Source organism: Sorex araneus, chromosome 1, assembly GCF_027595985.1.
Source record: "Sorex araneus isolate mSorAra2 chromosome 1, mSorAra2.pri, whole genome shotgun sequence".
Lineage (NCBI taxonomy): Eukaryota > Metazoa > Chordata > Mammalia > Eulipotyphla > Soricidae > Sorex > Sorex araneus.
Genome location: NC_073302.1, coordinates 320,384,605 through 320,409,262, shown reverse-complemented (window position 1 = coordinate 320,409,262; position 24,658 = coordinate 320,384,605).

Genomic DNA, 24,658 nt, shown 5'->3' with positions numbered 1-24,658 from the left:
TAATCAAATTCTTTCATTCCAGTATATTGCTAACAGAATAACAACATCTAGAAAGGCATGTCAGAGGTCCAACTGAATAAAGACAAGCGCATTTGTGGAGGTCAGGTTATACCAGGTCATCCTCACTACAGTCCATTATGCCAGCCTCCACTTTAAAGGAAATAGCAAAGTGTCACAGGACAGAGCCACAAAGAACAAAGAGAATTTCTAAGCCAGACCTCTTGCTCAGGTCAGGCAATTGTCATCAACTCACCACACTGATGCATTAAAGCTGACATTACAGTCTGAATGAATAAAATACAAACCAACACTCATTAGCTATGAAGTGTCATGCAAAAGGCAACATAACCTGCTACATATATTTAATTTCCACATTATTAATCATGGTTTTGTGGATCTCTAATTCTTGAAAATAAATAAACTAATGGTTATTTCTCCGGGGAGTAGAGAAGAGGGTGAGCATCTTTGGATAAGAAAATAGAATTGAAGAATATAAAAAGAAACGAAAGTTATCTTAAACAGTGATGAATGGCTGTAAATTCTGGTCAAGAATTACTTTTTTATCAATTTTTCCACTAAATTAACTGACAGTTAAACCTGATTTATTTTATGTTTGGAAGTCTCATATAATTTTTTAACTGCTGAGACAAATAAGAAAAAGACCGAACATGTTTAACAATGAAATATAGCTATCACTAAATATAAATTTTGTCATTATTCAATATAACTTGTTCATTTTTTTCTATATAGCCAAATATTATGGTATGAAGTTTAACTGTAATGTTTCACTAGATTGTGGTTATGGAAGTTTCAGACCATAAAAGAAAAATTTTTAAGAGGACATTCTCAGTTTAATTTGCTTATGACATGAACTGGTGCAATAATACAGACATAAAATATCTTCAAATAACAAAACCAGTAAGATTAAAAAGTTCTAGTTGAATCCATAAGTATCTTTTAAACAGTGTAATTTCTTTATGTCACATTTCTTAGGAAAAAGTTAATAAGACCTTCACCAACTTGCTTAATTAATATATCAATGTTCACAATTCTAATTAGTGTTGCCATGTAAATGTACTTATAAAAGTAAATAAATATTAATATCTAGTTTTCAATGTATTTTAAAATTGAAATGACCAGATCAACCAAATCAACAATCCAACTGCAGATTTTTGTGTCTTTATGTGCCACGAGTCACTATTTTTCTAAACATGTCCCATGACTCAAAAACCCCAGAGGATGAAGGACCCACATGGAAATGTTTCTCCACCCCAGAACTGTAGCCGAAATCATTGGTAACATCTCTCGGAAATGCCAAACTCTTCCTCTGGGAGGAATTTTAAGAAACCTGCTGAATCAATTGCTCGAAAAGAAAATAACAGTAAGAGGGCCAATAAATCCTAATATCACAGGAGTGTTCAAGGAAGTGATTTCACTTAATTGCTTACTAAATCCCTGGACAGACATATTTGCATTGGTGGATTTCAATAATGACTGAATTGACCTTGTCATTGTTCAAGAGAGGTGATGGGCCGAAGGAGCCACTGAGCAGACACAACAAGTATTCTTCCTTTCAATAAAGATGTTTGGCCATTTCCTGTTTTCCATATTTTCTGACGAGTTTATCTGTCCAATTCTCTTCTCAAAGGTGTTGAATATTTTTCAAGGTGTCTTTACATATATTGAGTAGCTTTTTAAATATATATACATATATATGTGACATAATTACAGGTCAAGAAGCTTTTAGCCTAGCAAATACCTCCCCTTCCAGGAATGCAACTCTTGAAATTCTTGTCTCAAAGAACCACTCACTTGGGTTAAAAATTGTCCCCTGAGGTTCTCCTCACAAAATTTATGTCCTTTTAGATAGCTGGTAATTAAACCACTAAAAAACCTTTGTGTTAATTAATATATTAAGAAACTCTCTGTAGAATTTGGTAATATTTGCTCTCAGTGAGTATATGGAGAAGGAGAAAAAAGTAGAAAGATCAAGGTTAAAGACAACTTTTACCAAATTTACCAGCTTGCCTTAAACTAGTCTCATATCATAATCCCTACCTGATATTTATCACCAACCTTATTTTTTTCTCCAATATGTTAGGACAATTTATATGTGAAGTTTTATTAGCATGTATTAGATGATCATCAGATTTAAATAATGCAATGCCAATGAGAAACAGCCTTTAAAAAGTACAACAAAACAGTGTCTTTTTTCTTGGCTTAACAACCGTCTGCAAACAGCCCAGGTTGTACTTGCCATTACTACATTTCCTTTATTGAAAGATTATCTTCTAGTGCCTGAAGTGGAAAGAGTGGACTCATTAATATAATCTCCAAGAGTTGGTTTCAAGATGAGCTAGAGCAGTACTTGGGAATTAAGGCAGCAGGTAAAATTGAAAATATGTACAGTACATCAGGCTGCCTATACTTCTCAAGAACTTTGCTATCCATGATAAAGAAATAATTTTTCAAAAGTGAAATCCAGCTCCAATTAGAAAAATAGAAATTCTAGGAAATATAGCACTCACTAGCTCAGTTGATAGTAGAATCACTTGTATCACTTGTCATCCTATTCTTCATCGATTTGTTCGAGAGGGTGTCAGTAACATCTCCATTCGTCCTTGTCGTGTGCTAGTGTATCCTAATGGCATCTGCTCGCTCCAGGAACATGAAGAGCCTCAAACCGTTCATTCAGAGTCTGACAGTAGCATAATCTTTGAAAAATTATTTTTGTCTCAACATGAAAACCTCTCTAACAAATTACCATGAATTTGGTACTTTTTTAAAAAAAAACGGTACTTTTATATTAAGAGTTTTTTTTAATTGAGGTAACATGGCAGCAATGGTGTTAATGTTTGTGATTTTTGAGTACAAAGTTAGTTACTCTGTCCACCACCATCATAGTGCCAAAGACCCTCTGCCACTGTCCTTATGTCACTTCTAGTCCACCACTTCCTTCCATGATCACCACCCCAACTCCAACCTCACTTCCAGGTAAACTCAATTCTGTTGTTAGAGTCTAAGGGTTTGTTTTCATTGGCCATTGGTCATTGTCTTTCTTTGTTTCTTTATACACCACAGATAAGTGAGATCACTGGGCATTTGTCCTCTCGCTCTTAGTTATTTCACATAACATAATATGCTCAAGTTTCATACACATTGGGTAAAATGAAAAGATTTTAAAGATTTCATTTATGTTATGAATAGTTCCTTTGCATATACTTATGTATATTTTCTTTGAGCTGAGTAATAGTTCTTTGCATATACATATGCATACACTATTATCCATTCAACTGTCACGGAGCATATTGGCTATTGTGAATTGCACTGTAATGAATATTACATGTATCTTTTTGAATTAATGTGTTTGCACTCTTGATAATCCTATCTTAAATTCTTGGAAAAGTTTCCACAAAGTTTTCCAAAGAAGTTGAACCTGACAACATTTTCACCCACAAAGAATAAGGGCTCCTTTTTCATCACATTCTAACAAACCATATTTGTTTCCAGCTGTTTGACATAGGTTATTCTCATTATTATGATGAGATATCTCATTGTCATTTTGATTGGCATTTCCCTATTGATGAATGATTTTATATGACTACTATCATCGATAGGCATTCTTTCAGGGAGTGTATATTTCAGTCCTTGCCCCTATTTTTTATGGGTTTATCTGGTTTTAGGTTGTTGACTTTTTTAGAGTGTTTTATGTAACAATGGAGTTTTTTTATTTGAAAGCATTTTATTAAGTCACAGGTGAGTAAAACAAACAGTGAAATAATTTGAAAGCACTTAAGATTTAAAAAAAAGTGATATTGATCCACATACTTCAGGTACAACAATAAAAGCAATAAGTGAACCAAAAAATTAATATACAAACCCAGAACAACAGATATTTTTAACTCATATTCCAGAGGCTGGAGGTCTCAGATCAGGGTGGCAGCAGTATGGTCCTATAAAAATCTTTTTGTTGCTGTTGGAGGGGTTGCATGCTTCTATTGTTCCCTCTCACGGTGAAACGGGATAATTCTCTCTGTGACCTTTTATAAAATACAAATTCCAATATTGAGGATTCTATGCTTACAATTTAAGCACTTATTAAATACCCCACTTCCCTTGAGACTATTACCTTTGTGTGTTAGGATTTCAACAAGTGGATTTAGTGGCAATACCAACATTCACATCATAGTAGATAGAAAAATACAAGCCTTTACAGTTTCTCTCTGAAGTAGATCAAAAGTATTAACTTTGATCTCTGCTAGGATAGAAACGCAATGAAAATAAAAATGTGTTCCTATGGGAAAAAATTAAAAGATCCTTTCCAAAGAATCTACAAAATAGCATAAGTGGGCAAGAAGCAGATCTTTACCCACATTCCACTTCTGTGTGCCTGGACCTGGACATGAGCTGTTGATGCAACTTTACAGACAAGAGTATCAGGGTGGTGGTACAACACTGCTCAAAACCAAGGAAACAGTACCCATGGAGTTCGAGGAGATGAAAGCATATCTGTGGAAATTTATCATCCTACTTCAGCTGACGGGGAACATGGTAATCATCAACACCTTGATCTAGGTGAAAATCAAGCCTGATAGACACTTTCCTGAGTGAATTCTCCACAACCAACGAGTGTATGAGATACAGTCATCAAGCATGAATCAAACCATGTTCCCTTAATTAGTTTTCTCTACCAATAGAGGCACATACTCCTCTTCAAAAAACTAATAAAGTTGATTTATTAGGATAATGAGATTCTATAATATACTATAATAATTATACTTTGTTTTCACTGTCACTATCATTTCGTTGCTCATTGATTTGCTCAAGCGGGCACCAGTAACGTCTCCATTGTGAGACTTGTTGTTACTGTTTTTTGGCATATAGAATATGCCACAGGTAGCTTGCTAGGCTCTGCCCTGCGGGCAAGATACTCCCAGTAGCTTGCTGGGCTCTCCGAGAGGGGCGGGGGAATCAAACCTGGGTGGGCCACGTGCAAGGAGAAACGCCCTACCCGCTGAGCTATCATTTCTAGAATTATAATAGGTTTTTCACTTAGAATCTCCACTCTTTAGGAATCCTCAAAAATTTGAACTATTCTAGAAAATAGTTCAACAAGTTCTACAGGTTTCTTTTCCGTATGTGGGTCAAAGTTCCCTGTATGTTCAGCCAAGAACCTGTGGCTACCATCTGCATCTATAAAACATATTGATCACCCAAACTGAGGTTATATCTAAACCCATAGTTTCAGAAAAATATAGAGCTTAGATAGAGGGCAGTAGTAAGGAACCAGGGAATATTACAGATATGGATATGGATATGGATACTCTGTGAAGCATAGATATAGCATGACACAGAGTAAGAATATATTGGAACCAGTAGCAAAACAGTGTTGCAACTAATTTATTCCCATCTAATGCTAATTAAATTTCCTCATTTCTAAGAACCAGAATGACACAGAACTTGCATTGTGCTAAAACTCCAGTCCAGCTGTGTGACACTACATTACTCCAGCTTAGAAATGGGGAAATGGTCAAAAAACAAGCCAGACATTCCCACCAGTTAATCTTACTCCCACCTCCCTTAGAATAGACATATAGGAGTGAGCCATCCCTCTCCCCCTCCTAACAATCTTATTTTTCACTTTATTTAAAGACCTAAAGCCTAAAGCCATTCACCGCACAAAGTAATTCAAAGCCTTTGAGCCTATGTCAACATCATAAATGAATCCCATTCATAGTAACACTTGGAAATTTTTTTCTATTAAGCACATCAGCAATGGTACTGATTTGAATTATCCCTGAAAAGAAGAATAAAAATATAACAATATAATTGTTTTTTGCTCTTGTTCTTGTGTTTTATTTTTGTTGTTGTTGGTGGTGGTGGTGGGTTTTTTTCTTTTTAGTATTTTGTTGGTTTGTTTTGTTGATTGTTTTTGTGCTTCACCAAATGTTGCGCAGAGGCTACTCCTAAGGTTGGTCTGGTGGTGCTTGAGGAACCATTGAGTCTCATCCTTCCTCATGCCAAGTGCAGGCTCTGCTGAGTTCTCTCCAACCCTACAATTTTTTGATATATTTAAATTTCATTCCCTTTTTAAAATTAAAGCAGGGGCATATATGAAAATGAGATACACATTGCTCTATTGTCTCATTTTAGGACAGTTGGTCACCCTTATAGGAAAACCATCTAGGGCCAAGACTACCATCCAAACATGCAGCTATCTTTGTCTCGTCCATCTGCTTTCAGAATCCTGGCTATTTATGCCCTTTGTATGTTCACAATTTCAGTTCTGAAGCACTTTCTTAACGCATTTTATTGTTCCTTTCCATCCTGTTCAATAACTCTAACCTCTCACCTCATGAATCATCTCGCTTCAGTTTTTTCATCAGACTTAGGGCCATTCCACTCGTGCTTCCCTTCTCAAAAAAAAAAAATTGTGATTTAGACTAGGAAGCACATATTTGGTCTTTATCACTGTTTCTTACATGGATTCCCCAACACTACTGAAATTTCCAGAGTTGAGTTCAACAAAGATTTCTCTTGTTATATTAATGAGGTTATGTTAGGGAACCTAAGGATGGGAACTGGTTGCCTGAAACCAACTGTATAGTCCTACCTTTCCAATCTCTGGGGAAAGAAAATGGCTGGAGATTCAATCAGTCACCATTGGGCAATAATTTAACGAGTCATGCCTATTGTAATTAAGTCTTCTTCATAAAAACCCAATTGGATAGTGTTGAGAAGAGCTTCCAGGTTGGCGAGCAGGCAGGGATTTGCTGAGTGATGTGCTCAGAGGGAACTTGGAAACTCCATGCCCTTTCTCACCCTCCACCCCCATCTTGCCCTATATATCTCATCCATCTGTCAGTTTCTGACTTATATCCTTTGTAATAAACTGTCAATCTAGAAGTGAAATGTTTCTCTGAGTTCTGTGAACCATTCAAGCATATTCGTCAACCCCAGGGAGGGCATTGTGGGAGCCTCAGGTTTGTAGGGAGTAGGTCAGAATTTGAGCCAACAATGTGACTTAAACTGGCATCTAAAATGGGACAGGGGAGTAGTATTGTGGGATTTAACCCTCCACCCATGGAGGTATTGCTGCTACCAGGTAAATAATGTCCAGATTTGGTTAAACTATAGGACACCTGGCTGCTTTATTAGTATCGGGAACTGAACTCCTCGCAAGTTGTAAAATACAGATTAACTTAAAAAGATATAGGTTAAAAAATTCAATGCTTTAACAAAAATACATGTTAAAAATATTTTATTCCTTTAGGTTTCATTTTCATTTGTATTTTAATAGGACTATGATAATATGGTTTCATTTTGCCCATTTTACCTCTTTTCTTTTTGGCTTTGGCTTTGGTTTTTTAGGTCACACCCAGCGATCCTCAGGGGTTACTCCTGGTCTGCACTGAGGAATTTCTCTTGGTGGTGCTCAGAGAACCAACTGAGATGCCCAGGATCCAACCCAGGTCAGCTGTGTACAAGGCAAATGCCCTACCCGCTGTACTATCCTTCTGTCCCCTTAATCTCTTGCAACTTTTGCTAGCTCCATTTTTTCTCATTCTTTCATTTGATAAGTAAATTTTATTGAGAAATAATTATAGAAACAATTTTAGAAAATAATTGAGTCATTGAGTTCACTTTCCTTTAGAGTATTAATATACTATTAAATAAAGCATCTATTCAACAACTTAATATACAAAGAATTAAGCTTTATAATTTTTATTATGTCAGACGCAATTTTCCTAAAATTAAAACCTTACTGTCACTGTCACTGTCATCCCATTGCTCATCGATTTGTTTGAGCGGGCACCAATAACATCTCTCATTGAGAGACTTATTGTTACTGTTTTTGGCATATCCAATACGTAGGGTAGCTTGCCAGGCTCTGCCTTGCGGGCTCCATACTCTCAGTAGCTTGCCGGGCTCTCCGAGAGGGGCGGAGAATCGAACTCCGGTTGGCCCAGTGAAAGGCGAACGCCCAACTGCTGTGCTATCGCTCCAGCCCAAAATTAAAACCTTAATATGATGATTCCTTATAGTATTGAGAAAGAGACCTATTTTATATTTCTAAGTGCTTAAGGATGCATGAGTTGGTGTGCATCATTTTATTAATGACCATAAACATTATACTAAAGGTAAGACTATTCTTGTTGAAACACATAATTTTGCTGTCCATTTTATCTTTTCAGTCTTAGAGTGACTTACTTATATCTAAAAATTTCATCTTCTATAGGGATTAATATTTCTATTAAAAATACATATCATATTCTAACTCTATATTAAGTGGACTAAGTCATCCACTTAATAAAGAAATAGTAAAATGTCCAAATTTTTGGTCTAGCAACTTATAAAAAGAGACATGTTAATTCCAAACATAAGTACACAAACTTTTTTCGTGCCAATCTTATTTTCTGTTCAACTGAGATGTTGAGGGGGAAAGTGCATATGGTCTTTTAAAGAGTTAAAAATCATATTCAAAATCACTTAATTGATAGGTCCAATACTTGGCAACTCAATTCATAAATAAATAAGCTAAATTCAATTATTTTAATGAAAAATTCACGCCAACATGTTTAATTTAGTCTAACTAGCTATATGACTTTCTTTTTAAAAAGTTATGCTCTTTAAATCAATAGTTGGAATAAAAATTGAAGTGATTTATAACGAAAGCATAGGACTTCTCTCAATTTTATCAAAACTTTTCTTTTCAAAATCAAAAGTCTAATGAAATATTTGCAGACATAAATGCAATTTCCCAGGTTGAATATATAGTTCAAACTCTCTCCAGGTTAACTGTCAGGCACAAACCTAAGCAAAATGTAACATTAAATATAAAGAGAGATTAGTAGCTATCAAGTGAAAGAATACTACTTTACTCTTACAACCAGGTTACCTTTTGAAATTTTTGTAAAATAAATTGCACTAATATTTTGTCCATATAGATGGAACAGAGTCATCAGGAATTTTTTCACATACAAAAGAATTAGCAAATTACATTTCTTATTACATATCCTAACAAAATTACTAATACAAACTAGAAATAAACACTTTCAACTGCTAGACAGTGTTAATCCATTTTGAAAGTGATCATTTGGGAAACAAATATATATTTCCATTTTGGGTCACATATTTTTACATAAATTAAGATAACTGAAAAAATAGATTAAAAATAAAAAAGTTGCTTACTCTAGTGAGATATAAGAAAACATTCATTTAAATTCAAGTTGTTAAATGTATCTAGCGATTTATTAGTATTACAACTTACTGAAATAATTATCTTGTAAGTAAAATTTTGTGCCAAAAATCCATATATTGAAGTAAAGGTATTTGAAGGTTTGAATCATTTCCAGTCTTTATCTTCATTCTCTTTCTTTGTTTTTATTATCTTATTTTCTTTCTTTTTTTTTTAATTTAAATTTTATTGAATCACCATGTGGAGGGTTACAAAGTTCTCAGGATTATGTCAGTTATACAGTACTCAAACACCCTTCCCTTCACCCGTGCCCATATTCCATCACCAACCACCCCATTATACCTCCCGCCCCCTCCTGCCCCCCCAGTCCCCGCCCTTGTAAGTGATAAGTTTCACTTCGTTTACGCTTTATCTTGGTTACAGTCCATGTTTCAACACATAATTCACTATTGTTGCTAGGGTTTCCCCCCAAAAAGGAGAAGACCGTCCCACTGTCAAGGAAGCATTTGATGGCTCTCCATTGCTGAGAATGTAGAGATATTAAGTCCCGCTGTTTGTTACATAACTTTTCTATTTTTTTCCCCCCTCGTCCCGCGCCACCGAGATCACGCCTGTTTAGTAATCACCACGCTGCCTGACAAAGGGAAAACAAACCAAAAGAGATGGTTATTTCTCGTCATCAGCCGGCGTGGGGCTCTGGCTTAGTTGATAGTCTGGTAGAATGTTTGCAAGCAGTTTCTGGAACCAAAAGTAATACGCTGGTATTGGCCCCGGCTCAAGATTCCACCAGCGTCCTGCTGTTCCAAGTACATAATAATTTATTCCCTTGTATCCGATTCCCATGCCACCAGGTCCGTGTCAGCTTAATGGACATCATACTATGGTTAACGCCACGCCGTGTTTCTTCCCGAGAAAGAAGGATATTTCTTCTCAGCCGGCATGGGGATATGGCTTAGTTCAGTCTATAGAGATGGCTACCACTTTGGTGGCCTTCAATATTTCAGCAAAAGACTTACTATTCTTGTTAGGATTTCCCACCAAAGTCCAACCTGTTAAAAGGGAACCATTTCATATTGGTGATGATAAAATGACAATAGGTTGCGCGGCCATGGCAGCAGCCTCGCGGCTTTGAATTTCTGTATAAAGTCCAGGGAAAATACAGCCAGAAATTACACGTCGCTACAAACTTTAACCCTATTATGATCCCCCCAAAGTCCAACCCATTACAAAGGAACCATTTCATATTGCTGATGATTAGATGACATTAGGCTGCCGCGGCCGCGCGGTTTTGGGTTTCTATATAAAGTCCAGGGAAAATTCTGCCTAAAATTCTATTGCTACAATCTTTTACCCTTTAACAAAGAACTTAGTACTATTGTTTGGAGTTTCCCCCCACGTTAAGCCCTGCCAAAAAGGAACATTTACACGTTGCTGACAATCAAGAGATATTAGGTCGCGTGGCTGCGATAGCAGCCGCGCGGTTTTGGATTTCTATATGAAGTCCAGGGAAAATTCTTTTGGTAATTGCATCACTCGCTGGCAGCGCCTGGGCCAGAAGCTCCCAGCACACAGTTTGGAGGCATTTTGGGGGCGCCGCTCGTGTCCAAAGTGGTTCAGTTGCCTCCGGGGTCGATCTCGCGCGGGGCCGCAAAGGCTCTTATTTTCTTTTTTATAAATACTCTGAATTTAGATCTGTCCATCAAAGGGCAAAGAAACAACTGAATAGAAAAGAGAATCTTTGTTGTCGAGAAACAGATCTGGGACCAGAGACACTAGGATTTAAGGCCCTTACCTTGGATGCTTCCAAAGCTAGTCCAAAGCCCCACACCAAATATGGTTCTCTGAGCACCCTCAGTTGTTAATCCAGATCATCGAGTCAGAAACCTATGGAAGTAGAGAAGAGAAATGGGGATAGTGGAAGGATTGTGAAGCCCAATCAAAGCCAAAAGAATGTCATAAAATAGCTACTCCCAGAGAGAGGTTTTCCTATCCTCCAAATGATCAGCCTCAGCCTGTTTTAGCTCTCTTAACTCAGAGAGTTCATCCAAGTTGATAGGAAGCAAAGAAAAGGCATAAGTTTGCATACATCTTTTGTCTTGTTTTATTTTGTTTTTGTTTGTCACACACCTGCCTGTTTCTTGCTCTTTGCTCAAGGATTAATCCTGGCAGGGTTTGGGGACCATAGGTTGTACTAGGGTTCCAGGACATTTTTGAAACACTCAGGCCGAGCTTCACGCATGAGTGAAGCCCCACAGAACCAGGTAAAGCAGAACTTTGTGACCCTGGACTCCAGGCTCAATGGGACCCAGAAACAGAGATCCTCTGCCTGCTTTCCCCAATCCCTGCACCCCAGGGATTATATCCAGATGACCCAACCTACCGGTGCCAGATAAATACCACATCGGCCAACCTCTACCTCCATTACCTCCACTACCCAGCCACCGTCACGCTCCAGGCCACATTCTGGACCACAAAGCGGCTGTGCGATACATTATAAAACACTTAATACCCATTTTCCTTAATTACTGCACCATATTTGATTGGGTTCAAATATGGTATGAACCATGGGAACACCTGTAAGGACGATTAGAGGCCGCCCTAAGAGCCTTCAATCCTTTCAGAGAGCCTGGCAAGCTACCGAGATTATCCTGCCCACATAGCAGAGCCTGGCAAGATACCCGTGGCATATTCGATATGCCAAAAACAGTAACAACAATGGGCCTCATTCCCCTGACACTAAAAGAGCCCCCGATATGGCAGCGAAAAGAAGGATGAGCAAGAAGAGGCTGATAAAATCTCAGGGACTAACTAGACTGCCAAAATTAAGAAGGACTAAAATGACTATCTGTACTTTCAACACACATACACTGGCATCAGAAGCATCCATCGAGGACCTGATGCAGATCAAGTATGACATCATTGGTCTGACCGAAACCAGAAGACATCGATCACATCACACCATTTTCGACACTGGAGAAAAACTGTTCTTCGGAACAGCGACAATAGAGGCATTGGTGGTGTCAGTGTCCTTGTCAACAAAAACTTGGGCGTGAGCATTGACTCATTCGAGTGCCTAACCTGAATCAGACGATTTGCTTGAATAGATGTGGCTCACTGCCAGCAGTTTCTATCATTGTCATCTACACACCAACATCCAAATATGATGAAGAAGAAATTAAAAAGTTCTACATGGAGCTGGAGAAGTTCTATAAAGAAGACCATACCTTCTACAAGATCATTATCGGTGATTTTAATGCCAAGATAGGACCGAGAAGGCTCCCCGAAGAACTCCAAAATGGGACCCATGGCCTAGAATGGAATGAACAGAGAGAGAGACTGTCTGAGTTCATCATGTTGACCAAGAACATCCATGCTAACTCACAGTCCCAGAAGGCCAAATCTAAACGTTGGACATGGGAGTCTCTCAGTGGACAGTTCCACAATGAAATTGACCACATAATATTCAATCGGAGGTTTTGCCTGACCAATGTCACTATTGTCCCAAAATTCCAAATGGGATTGGAACACTGTCTCCTTCATGCAAAATTGTACTTCACAGAGCAGGGAGAAAGGCCTGCAAAGTTTAAGTTTAAGAAGAGAACTCCCAGAATGACCACCAACTGGAAGCTGTTTGGCACTATTGTGGCAACAAGGGAAGATGCCATCATTGACAACATCGGCAAGAAATACGATTGACTGGTTCAGCACCTCCATGACTGCTCAAGGAATGCTGAGAGTGGGAAAGCCACAAGCAGATGCCTGTCATCGAAAACTCTCAAGCTCATTCACCAACGTGGTTTGGCACGAGCCTCAGGCAACCACAAGCTAATGTCCAAGCTTGCAAAGCTGTGCAGAGAAGCAATAAAGGAAGGCCTCAAAGAGAGGAGAGCAACAGTGTTGGCCAACGCGGCAGAAGCCAGGAAAAATATTCATAACGCTCTCCTGTCTTTTGCCAACTACAAGGCCAAGACGACTGTCCTCTGATATCCTGATGGATCTATCACATCTTCCAGAAGGGTAATGGAGAGGATTATTCACGACTTCTACTCAGATCTCTTCAATAGCCATGTCCACCTGCCCACATACCAAATTCCGCAGAATGGATATGTCGATCTCAACGTTCTCCCTTCTGAAATCCAACACGCCATTTCGTCGGTTAAGACATGTACAGCACCTGGTCCAGACAAGGTCAGACCGGAAGACCTGAAGAATCTGCTGTCAGTACTTGTGAATACACTGGCTTGGCTCTTCATATGTTACCTCTCTGAATTCAAGGTTCTATCCCAATGGAAAACCAGCAAGACCGTTCTGTTGTTCAAGAAGGGAGACATACACGACTTTGGGAATTAGCACCCAATCTGCCTGTTGTCCATCATCTACAAGTTGTTTACTCAAGTCATCCTGAATAGAATAGGTAGAACACTAGACAAAGGACAACCATGCGAGAAAGCCAGGTTCCAAAAAGGATTCGGCACGATCCACCATATCCACATGGTGACCAAGCTCATTGAAGTTTCACAAGAGTTCAAGATGCCACTCTGTCTAACGTTCATCAATTTAAAGAAGGACTTTGAGACAGTAGATACAAGGGCCTGGGGGACTGCACCATAGCTGGAAGACTGCTTCATGAATGGAGGGGAGAAGGCAGATGGAATAGAGAAGGGATCACTAAGAAAATGATGGCTGGAGGAATTAGTTGGGATGGGAGATGCATGCCAAAAGTAGATAATAGATCAAACATGATGAACTCTCAGCATTTGTGTTGCAAGCTATAATGCCCAAAAGTAGAGAGAGAGTATGGGGAATATTGTCTGCCATAGGGGCAGGGGGAGAGTGGGAAAGGGGGAGGGTATACCCGGGATATTGGTGGTGGGGAATGTGCAATGGTGGAGGGATGGGTGTTTGATCATTGTGAGACTGTAACCCAAACATGAAATCTTGTAACTATCTCAAGGTGACTCAATAAAATTTTTAAAATTAAGAAAAAGAAGAAGGTCTTTGATTCTGTTGAGACTGAAACAGTCACCGAATCCCTAGCCAAACAGAGCATTCAAACTCAGTACATCAAGATCCTCTGCTAACTGTATTATGGATTCACCACCAGGATCTCACTATTCTACAAGGAAGTGATCATTGCCTGACATAAAGAGAGGGGTTCAGCAGGGTGAAACCATTTCACCAAAACTCTTCAGTGCCACCCTCAAGAACATCATGCAATGACTGGAATGGGAAGGAATGAGAGTTAAGATAGATGGTCAGCAACTACACCACCTCCACTTTGCTGATGACACCATTCTAATAACACCAAACATTAGCTAAGAGGCACAGATGCTGGCTGACTTTGACCATGAGTGTGGAAATGTCAGACTGCAGCTGAATCTCACCAAGACAATGTTCATGAAAAACGAACTAGTCCCTGATGTTCCATTTGCTCTCAATGGAATGAACATCTCCAAATGCAGCAGCTATGTGTACCTGGGTCGAAAACTCACCATAAGGAATGACTTGGCACCAGAACTGTGCAGGATGAAGAGAGCAGTGTGGAACGCCTTCAAGAGTGTCCAAGAAGTGATTATGAGGATGAAGAACCTCCGGCTCCAGGCACATCTTTTCGACTCCACTCTTCTTCCTGCACTAACATACACCTCAGAGACCTGGTCCCTACAAAAACAAGATGAGAACACTATTAGAGTCTCCCAAAGAGGAATAGAAAGAGCTATGCTGGGAGTATCACATTTCACTCAAGTGAGAGAAGGAATTCAGAGTTCAGACCTCCGTCGATGATTGAGAATCAGGGATGCTATCTCATTTGCCAAGGCATACAGATGGGCTGTACACATAATGCGATTTAGAGACCACCGCTGGACTAGAGCTGTTACCAACTGGATTCCATGGGATGTCAAAAGACTGAGTGGCCGCCCATCAACGAGATAGTCAGACTTATTCGTCAAAACACTGAACAAACAGTTTGAGGCTGTTCGTGTTCCTGGGGCGAGCAGATACTATTGCGCTACAGTAGCATGTGACAGGGACGAATGGAGACATTACTGGTGCCCACTTGAGCAAATCAAAGATCAACGGGATGACAAGTGATACGAGTGATAAGTGATACAAGTGATACAAGGGTTACTGCGGTTTGAAGCTCGATCACTTGCATACAAAGCAAGCACCTACCTACTGTACTAGCTCTCTGGCTCCAATTTGAGATTATTTGATTACAGTACAGTTTAAATTCAATAGTGTAAAATTCTTATAGACACAGTGCAATCCTAATGGAAATGAAAAGGATAAATGATATCTTTTAATAGATTTTTTAATAGATTACTAGCTGATGCACTTCCTACATACACTTTGGAGTTTTTAATATATAAAAGAATGATATATTTGCACAGACCATATACTAACAATTCTTTTTGAAAAACATGTCTCATAAGAGATTTTTATGTAGATAGTAAAAATTTATCTCCATAAATTGAGTATTTTATTTCTAAAGGAATTATTTCTTAGATTTAACCCAGAAAAATAATTAAATACTTCATAGAGGACTAGAGACATTGGTCAATGGACTGGAGTGTATGCTTGCATCCTGGAGACCAGGGTTCAATTCCCAGAACCATGTGGCCTACCTACTGACACTACCAAAAGTGATGCCCTAGCACCCAACCAGATGTGAACACTTCTAGGTGTGACAAAAAAAATCAGGCTAGTCTGACTTTAGGGGAGAGACTCTCCAAACAATAATAGTGAGTTTTGTTGAAATATTGTATGCAATCAAAGTGAAAGTAAAGTGAAATTTATTAGTTACACAAGCGGGAGGGGGCTTAGGGTGGGGGGGCTAGGGGCGTGGGGGGTTAGGGGTGTGAGGGGGCGGGGTGGAGCTATACTGGGATTCTTGGTGGTGGAATATGAGCACTGGTGAAGGGATGGGTATTCGAGCATTGTATAACTGAGATTTAAACCTGAAAACTTTGTAACTTTCCACATGGTGACTCAATAAAAAAAAATCAGGCTAAAGATGTAGTACAGGAAGTAATACACTTGCCTTTTATGCTGTCTAACCTGGTTTTATCTCTGACATTGTATATGGTCACCCTGAGCACCACCAGGAATGAGCACAGAACACAGAGCCAAGAGTAGTAATCTCTGAGCAGAGCTCAGTGTGACTAAAAAACAAACAATAAAGTCTAAGTAAGATTTATTGCATAATATCATCAGATTTGGACCTACAATATAAGGTAAATATTAAGTAATTATTAACTTGGATTCTTTTAATTCTGAAATCTAGCTTTTCACTAATAGAAGTAATAACATCATTCCCAAATATGTGAGTTTCCTTATTACCCACTTGAGATTAGAGGCTATAAATGGAAGTATATACTTGAGTCTGATGAACCATGTCGCTACATGTAATAGTCTGACAAAATTTGAATTCATAAAGGAACTTCCCCTAGAATAATTTAGAATAGATCTGGAATAGTTTGCTTTTGCCTCCTTTATTTCTCCCTCTGCTCCTGGAATCAGTAAATTGGAATTAACATTAGTGAGAACTAAAGTAGATGTAAAAGGTTGGGGATCTTGATTTGTCCTTTTAAATCTAGCTTTGACTCCACTCTAAGTCATGGCATATGGAATATCATTTTATCTTGAGGCTTGAGTGGTTGAATGATTTTGACTGAGTTATAGCCTTCTCGGTACAGGAAAATTGATTGCCATGTCTTCTGTAGAAACTAGCAGTTAAACCAGGAAGACTTGTAATGCCTGCTGAGTCTGTAAAAAATTTGAAATGTGACAATAGGAAAGGTACTGAAAGGAACTGGAAATTTCATTATAGCTTGCAGCTTCTTTTTCTAATACGGACTGAACTGTAAAATACACTTGAAAACCAAACTCCCTGTAAAATCTCCATTAGTAAGAATAAGTTCTGGGCTTTCAAATTAATGAATTATCTAGAAAACTATTTTCTAGGAGAGGTTTAACTTCATATCCAAACCACAGAGTCAATAACACATAAAGGAGATCAAAACCACTACAACTAAATTTTAAAATGTGCCTGTCAAGGAAGCAGGCTGGGCAGGGGTTGTCGGGAGTGTGGGGGGGAGATGGGGGGGACCTGAAGACACTGGTGGAAGGGAAATTAACACTGAGGGGTGGGACTCACTGGACCATTGTTTGCCTAAAACTCAACTAGGAATAACTTTGTGAATCAGTGTCTTAATAAAAAAACAAATATCTAATAAAAATAAAGAAAAATTATGCAATGTAATTTGAAATACTTAATACTAAAATGTGAACAGTATCTGCCAGAGGAACTCATATTGATCAGATATTCTCTATAGAAATTCCCTATGGACAGGATTGTCTATATCTCTTGGGTTTTTAGAAACATGAATCAAGAAAATGATAAATTTGTTTCCAAGTGGATAACAATCTAGAAGATGTTTCAATATTAATGGTCATCTTATTTTCTGTAGATGTTCCATGGAAGATACCCATACATACAGGCAGATCAATAATTTTTAATTCAAGTTTTGAAATATACGAAGCAATGAATATAATTTTCATTTTTAAAGGAAGTTATTTCCCCACTTAATCCCCACAAATGCCTTTTGCATGTAATATTAATAACACCTATTACTTTGCCTTATTTTATAAGAAAGAAATCATGTATCTTAATATATCAATCCTCATATTTACAATCAATTGTAAGAAATCAACATCTTATGATTTCTTCCATGTAGGAAAAGCATGACTTAGAAAGCTAGAGAGTATTCTTATCAAGTTACAGGCAACTATAAAATGTTGAATTTCTTTAATCTCTGCACGTATGCACAAAAGTGGAGAGGTAAGATAATAAACTGGTAATAGAGATTTCTGAAAGTGTTTTAACAGCAGTTTGTATGATTTTAATGATGAGATATTACTTGAATTCTTTGGCAATAAAAATAAGTGGTCTGCATAACACTCCTAAGCTCATTTCCCTGCTAGCAACAGGTAGTCTGAAGTCACTCATGAGCCATATGTAACAAAAAAGTCATTGCTAGATGGATTAATATTTCATTGTGTTGACTTTTTTAAGGTGGTTAAACAAAACAATAAAGCAGGCTATAATATCATATTTCTATTATTTTCTATTGCAAAATGCAAATAGTTACTATGATTGCTTGATAGGATGAAGTAAATCAACTCAAATCTGGTTTAATGTTATTATCAGATTTTTTATTATGTCTCAAAAGGAAAGAATATACATCTTCAAGGGTTTTTTGTTTGTTTGTTTGTTTGTTTGTTTGTTTTGCTTTTTGGGTTACACCTGGCGATGAACAGGGGTCACTCCTGGCTCCTGCTTTCAGGAACTACCCCTGGCGGTGTTCATCCGACCATATGGGATGCTGGGAATCAAACCCAGGTTCGCCATGTGCAAGGCAAATGCCCTACCTGCTATGCTATTGCTCCAGCCCCTGTCTTCAAGGTTCTGAAAGCTTCCAGTGAATATTCATATGAAAACTGTTTTCATTCTCCAATAGTTTGCCTCTTATTTTGCATTTTATTACAATGAGCAATATAATAATAAAATTCACTTAATTTTGGTCCAAATGAAAATGAGATCTTGTAGGAGTTCATGATATGTCTTCTTGTATTTTAAAAATAAAGGCCCTGTGCCGGGCATATCTTCTAAGTACTCTACCTCCAGTTAGATCATTTAATTATTTTTTTTAAAAATTTATTTATTTTTAATTAGAGAATCACCGTGAGGGTATAGTTACAGATTTATACACTTTTGTGCTTATACTTCCCTCATACAAAGTTTGGGAACCCATCCCTTCACCAGTGCCCATTCTCCACCACCCGTAAACCCAGTGTCCCTCCCACCCTCCCCAATCCCATCTCCCCCCCACCCCACCCTGCCACTGTGGCAAGGCATTCCCTTCTGTTTTCTCTCTCTAATTAGCTGTTGTGGTTTGCAATAAAGGTGTTGAGTGGCCGCTGTGCTCAGTCTCTAGCCCTCATTCAGCCCGCAACTCCCTTCCCCCACATGGCCTTCGAAGATCATTTAATTATTAAACAATAACACATCCACATTTTCTCAGTGATTTATGGTACATTATTGTTATTGTTAGTTCTAAGATTTAAATTTCTTGTTTACTTTAGCCATAGCTCTATATTGAACTTACTGTAATATGGCGTTTAATTCAACCTAATTCCTTCAAATAAACTCAGAAAACAGGTTCTTTTAAAAAATTAAGGTTAATGAACCAATGAAGGGGAAAAATTACATTCTGTTTCAGAACGTGACCAAAAATGTGAAAGGAATTTCCCTCCAACACTCCCCCCACCCGACAAATGTACAGTGCCTTTATCTGTTCTGCACTTGTTCTGTCCACTAATACTAACAAATGGAAACCACATGGTCATAAATCTATTATCTATAGTATATTTTTATTGTGGATGAATCCTTAATGTAATCAAAATGTCAGAGTCTAATAAAATCAGATTCGACTATGTATACAGAATGCAATTGGTAAGGAACTTTTAAACATGTCTAAATATTTTTAAGTCAATGTATTTGCAATCTTTGCATTCTGAGCATTTTTTTAAAACTCAAGAAAAATAACTTTTAAGCCTATATTTTGAAGATACCAGTAAAAGCTCTGTGCTTCCATTAAAGCTCTGTGCTAGTTAAATTTTCTCCCTGAACAACTTCTGCCCTCCCTTCCCCTTCTGCTTCCTTTTGAACTGTGATGAAATTGACTTTCACATTTGACCTCCTGGTGGGTTTCCTTCTTATAAATAGTTTTAAAATGTGTAAATTGTTCTATTTAACCTTTTTGTTTGGACCACCAGGAATCTGACAAAACGTTGCATTCACTCTTAGCAAAGTTTAAGATCCTCACGCATGTAGAGCCATGCTATTACTTTTTACTTCCTCTGGAGGATCCCAATGTTCTCTTTCTTATTTGTAAAAATCTTTCTCTCCAGGCAAGATGATCCCCTGCCAGATGCCCAAAAAATCTATTTCAATTTAAATATATAATCTCTTTGTGGGGAAAAAAAAGATTTGTTCTTTATTTAGGACCAGTTGATTCCTTTCTTTGTTTGTTTTTTTCTTTTTCTTTTTGGGTCACACCCGATAACGCACAGGGGTCATTCCTGGCTTTGCACTCAGGAATTATCCCTGGCGGTGCTCAGGGGACCATATGGGATGCTGGGAATCTAATCCGTGTCGGCCGCGTGCAAGGCAAACACCGTACCCGCTGTGGTACCCGCTGTGCTATCTATCGCTCCAGCCCCCAGATTTCTTTCTTGCGTCTATTCCTTGTTTTCTCCAGTTTTGGTGGAATGATGTACAGTAGGGGAGATGACAAATCCTCTTGATTAGCTCTTCCTAAGGACATGCTGGAGATTCTAAACCCTTTAAACGATTGAATTCATGGCCACAGAGACCTTGTTCACACTCTGACCTTTTGTGTATGAAATATCCCCTGCCTTCCACATCTTGATAATTGATATAAAATGTAATAAACTTTCTGCCTATGCTGACAGGGAAGAACGCTTTGAAATAAGGAAATCATTAACTTTGTTCTCCCAACACTATGGCAGACAATTGTTCAAGGTTTTAGTTTCTCAGTTACCTTCTTGTTCTCTCCAGTAAAGAATAAACTACTTGTTAAACTGACTCCCATCATCCAGGAAGTTTCACATTTTTATTGTCCTAACTATAGGCCAAAATTTAGCTGCCAGAAATTTGATATTTTACTTTCTTAAAAAAATCATAATTACCTCCTATTCTCCTGGAATTCAAAGAATGCATTTATGCCCTTCAGGCTTATTCTTTTCTTTCTTGTTTATCATAGTTCTTTCCTGCATGACAGAAGAAATTCAAAGTACATATTATGCCATATTATGTCCCCATATTATATCAAAACTATGATTTTGCACACACTTAGAGAGAATCCCATTCCATGCCTTATGTTATTTAATTTTGCTTGTTTTCTTGTTTGATACATCCATCTCAAAATTCTATGTGAAAGGTAATACCCACTTTTCTTCCTTGTCCTGTTTACTAAGAAACAATGAGTACTAGTATCCATGGTACTTCCATAATAATGCAACAGAAGCTCTGAATCATTTAAACTGTATTAAGTAGATCATTTTTATGTGCCTATCTCTTAACAATACACTCATTTCCTTACAAGTAAGAAGCAAACTATGGATTGTTAATGCTTCTAGCCTCTGTACTATTGTACATATACTGTTATATATCCCATATTGGATAATATTGTTTTGTCCTTGCTCCTCCCACAGGGAACTTAGGTCTATTGAGTTACTCCCACAACAGTGCCCCTGAGGCACATCTAATTCAATCAAGCAAAAATAATCCTATATTGTTTTTCTCTTTTCTTTATGTCATTTACATGGTTTATTTGGCAATATCTTTTTTGCATAAACACAGGATGACAGTTCATGCTATGCTTTGTAACATGGGAATTAATTGACTCCAAAATAATATTTATTCCTGGGCATCCATATTTCACTGACTGTATCACTGTCATCAACGATTTTCTCGAGTGGGCACCAGTAACATCTCCATTCGTCTTAGCCCTGAGATTTTAGCAGTCTCTTTACTTGTTCTTCCCAGCAGTGCTGCATTGGACACTCTTTCAAGGTAAGGGGAATGAGACCCATCATTGTTACTATATTTGGCATATAAAATACACCACGGAGAGCTTTCCAGGCTCTGCTCTCAGTACCTTGCCAGGTTCTCTGAAACGGAGAACTAGACTATAAGAGGCACTTCTGGGAGCATTGTTTTATAGTCTCTGGATCTTGGCTGCTGATGGGATTATAAAGCTCCGGGGGCAGTTCATGGATGTGGCTGCCAAGCTAGTGGAAAATGGGGGATCTGGGTGGAGGAGTTCCTGTCCCGATCTGAGCAGGCTTGGAGAATTCAGCCCTGGGTCCCACACACCTGGGTTTCTCTGCCGGTTCTTTCATGCATGAGGCTCATCCAAATGTGTGGAGAGGGGCCTTGAGCATGGCTATGGCTGGGTTCCAGAGGTTTTCTACTGCCAGGGCTGTGCTCAGGCAGGGAGGGGGGAACTCAACCCGCCCTGCCCCAAGGGGGCCTGGTGAAGACAGAGGCAAGCCTCCAGTTGTGGGAGTAGGCGACTCTGCATTCATATTTACTTGATTGAATTCTCAGTTGTTCTTAGTTCCTAGCACTCCAAAAGCAGGGTCTTGATGAAGATATTAGATGGACCCAGGGCAAGCCCTAAGCTACCCTGACATCAAAAGGAGACAAGCTAAGCACCATAAATATAATAAGTTAAGAACAGGGCCATGGGGCAAACTCTGTCATGTCCCACAAAGAAGTAACTGAATTTACTGAAATTTCCTTCTGGGATTAGGAAAGACTAATCTGGCCTGAGGACTGTAGTCTGGAACATATAGCAAGATGACCCCAGGGAGAGCCAATGTTTAAGCTTAATAAAACTCTTACTGTGTTTTTACAAAATGACTAGAAATCTTACAAGATATAATTTTGCAATGATTATTTAAATGGATTATTAGCTGAGGAAAGGATAAAGCAACACACACTGGTTGGAATCCCACTCTTGAGTGGATCTCCTAGTAATCTGGAGTGTTGACCCCTCGATGAGATTTTTGTCCTTGAGTTAATCTCCTAGAACTTCTCCTGAAGAAGTGGCTTTACCTCTGTTCATTGTTATGACAATGTTCAACCCCACCCATGTGTACCCCCACCCTTCATGATTAATATATAACTATACTGTAAGGGGAAAGAAGAGACTTTTGGGACTTTGAAGTCTTGGAGGACTAGAGGGTCTGTGAGGACTAGAAGGAGGACTAGATGATGACAACAACTGGAAGTAGAGGATATTGAGACTACGACGAGATGAGGAAGGAGTTAACAAGGAAGAGGATTTTGAGGTCTATGAGGAGACTAGGATGAGGGAACTATGATGACTGGAACTACAACCAAAACTACGACTACAGTTGTGCTGTAAGGGAAAGATCGACTATATAGGGGAGGAGAGAGAAATAAACTAACTACCAATCAGTCTGGGGTCCAGGCCCTGTTTCTCAGTTCCCCCATCCTTCATCTGCGTGTTGCCGCTCTGGCAGGGGAACAGTTCTCTGCCACAGAACACTCATCCTCCACATGCCTACTGCTTTTTCTTGGAAACTCACACTATATACTATATGTTGTACATATACTATATGTTATATAATATGAACTATATGCTGTATATATGTACAACATATGCATGTCACATAATTATAACCATATCATGAGTTTTCAGTTCTATATTCTAGAGAAAACCTAAAATATCTATGACGTACCTAAAATACAGTGCTTCTCAAAGATGAAATCCACAGTAAGTTTAAGTAAGAAACAGGAAAATAAGGGAAGCAAAATAAATAATCCAGGAAAATGTACCCACAGAGGGACCCATCTGTTTTTCTGTTAGTTGATTTATTTTGACAAAAAGAAAAGGCTACAGCCAGATTTCCATAAAAGCCTTCCTTTGAGCCCTGTCATGCTTTATCAATGAACATAACTTGTGATGACATAAAGTAACTTTCTTCTTAGTCAACTCTTCATCCTCACTTAATCAATGGGAAAGATTCAGATTCTAGATTAGCTCTTATAGAACTATGGTTCAAACAAACCAAACTATTATAATATAGCTCACAATTTTTTGTGACAAGAAAGTTTTAATAATTTCACCATTACATACATTAAAATCTTATATTTCTCATAAAATTGTGTCTATACTAGGCCAGAGAGATAGTACAGTGGTAAGGTACTTTTTGCATTTGGCCAACTGGACTTTGATACCCCAGCACTTCGTATAGTAACCTGACCATTATTAGGAGTCATGAACACAGACAGATATGACCCAACCTTCCCCCAAAACCATACGTATATATTCGCAAATACATTTGCCATAATACAAGGGCTACTAAAACTTTCATAAACAGTTTTTCAATATATTTAAAAATCCCCATGTGGAATATTGTCTGCCATACAGGCATGGGGAGGGTGGGAAAGGGGGGGTATACCCGGGATATTGGTGATGGGAATATGCACTGGTGGAAGGATGGGTGTTTGATCATTGTGAGATTGTAACCCAAACATGAAAGCTTGTAACTATCTCATAGTGATTCAATAAATTTTTTTAAAAAATTTAAATATAAAAATAAAAAAAGAAAATCCCCATGTAATTAATTACATAAAAATAATTATTCTAAAAAGCAGTATTTCAATATCAACTGTAAAATTTATAACGATAAAATACACAGTATGATTAATGTGGTAAATTTGATAGCTATGTATAAATTATAGGCAGACCTAATTGAAGCTTTGCTATCAGCAAATTATATCATGATATAAAGCCACAGGTGTATATTCCTAATCATTGGTTATTTCAGGGTGTGAGA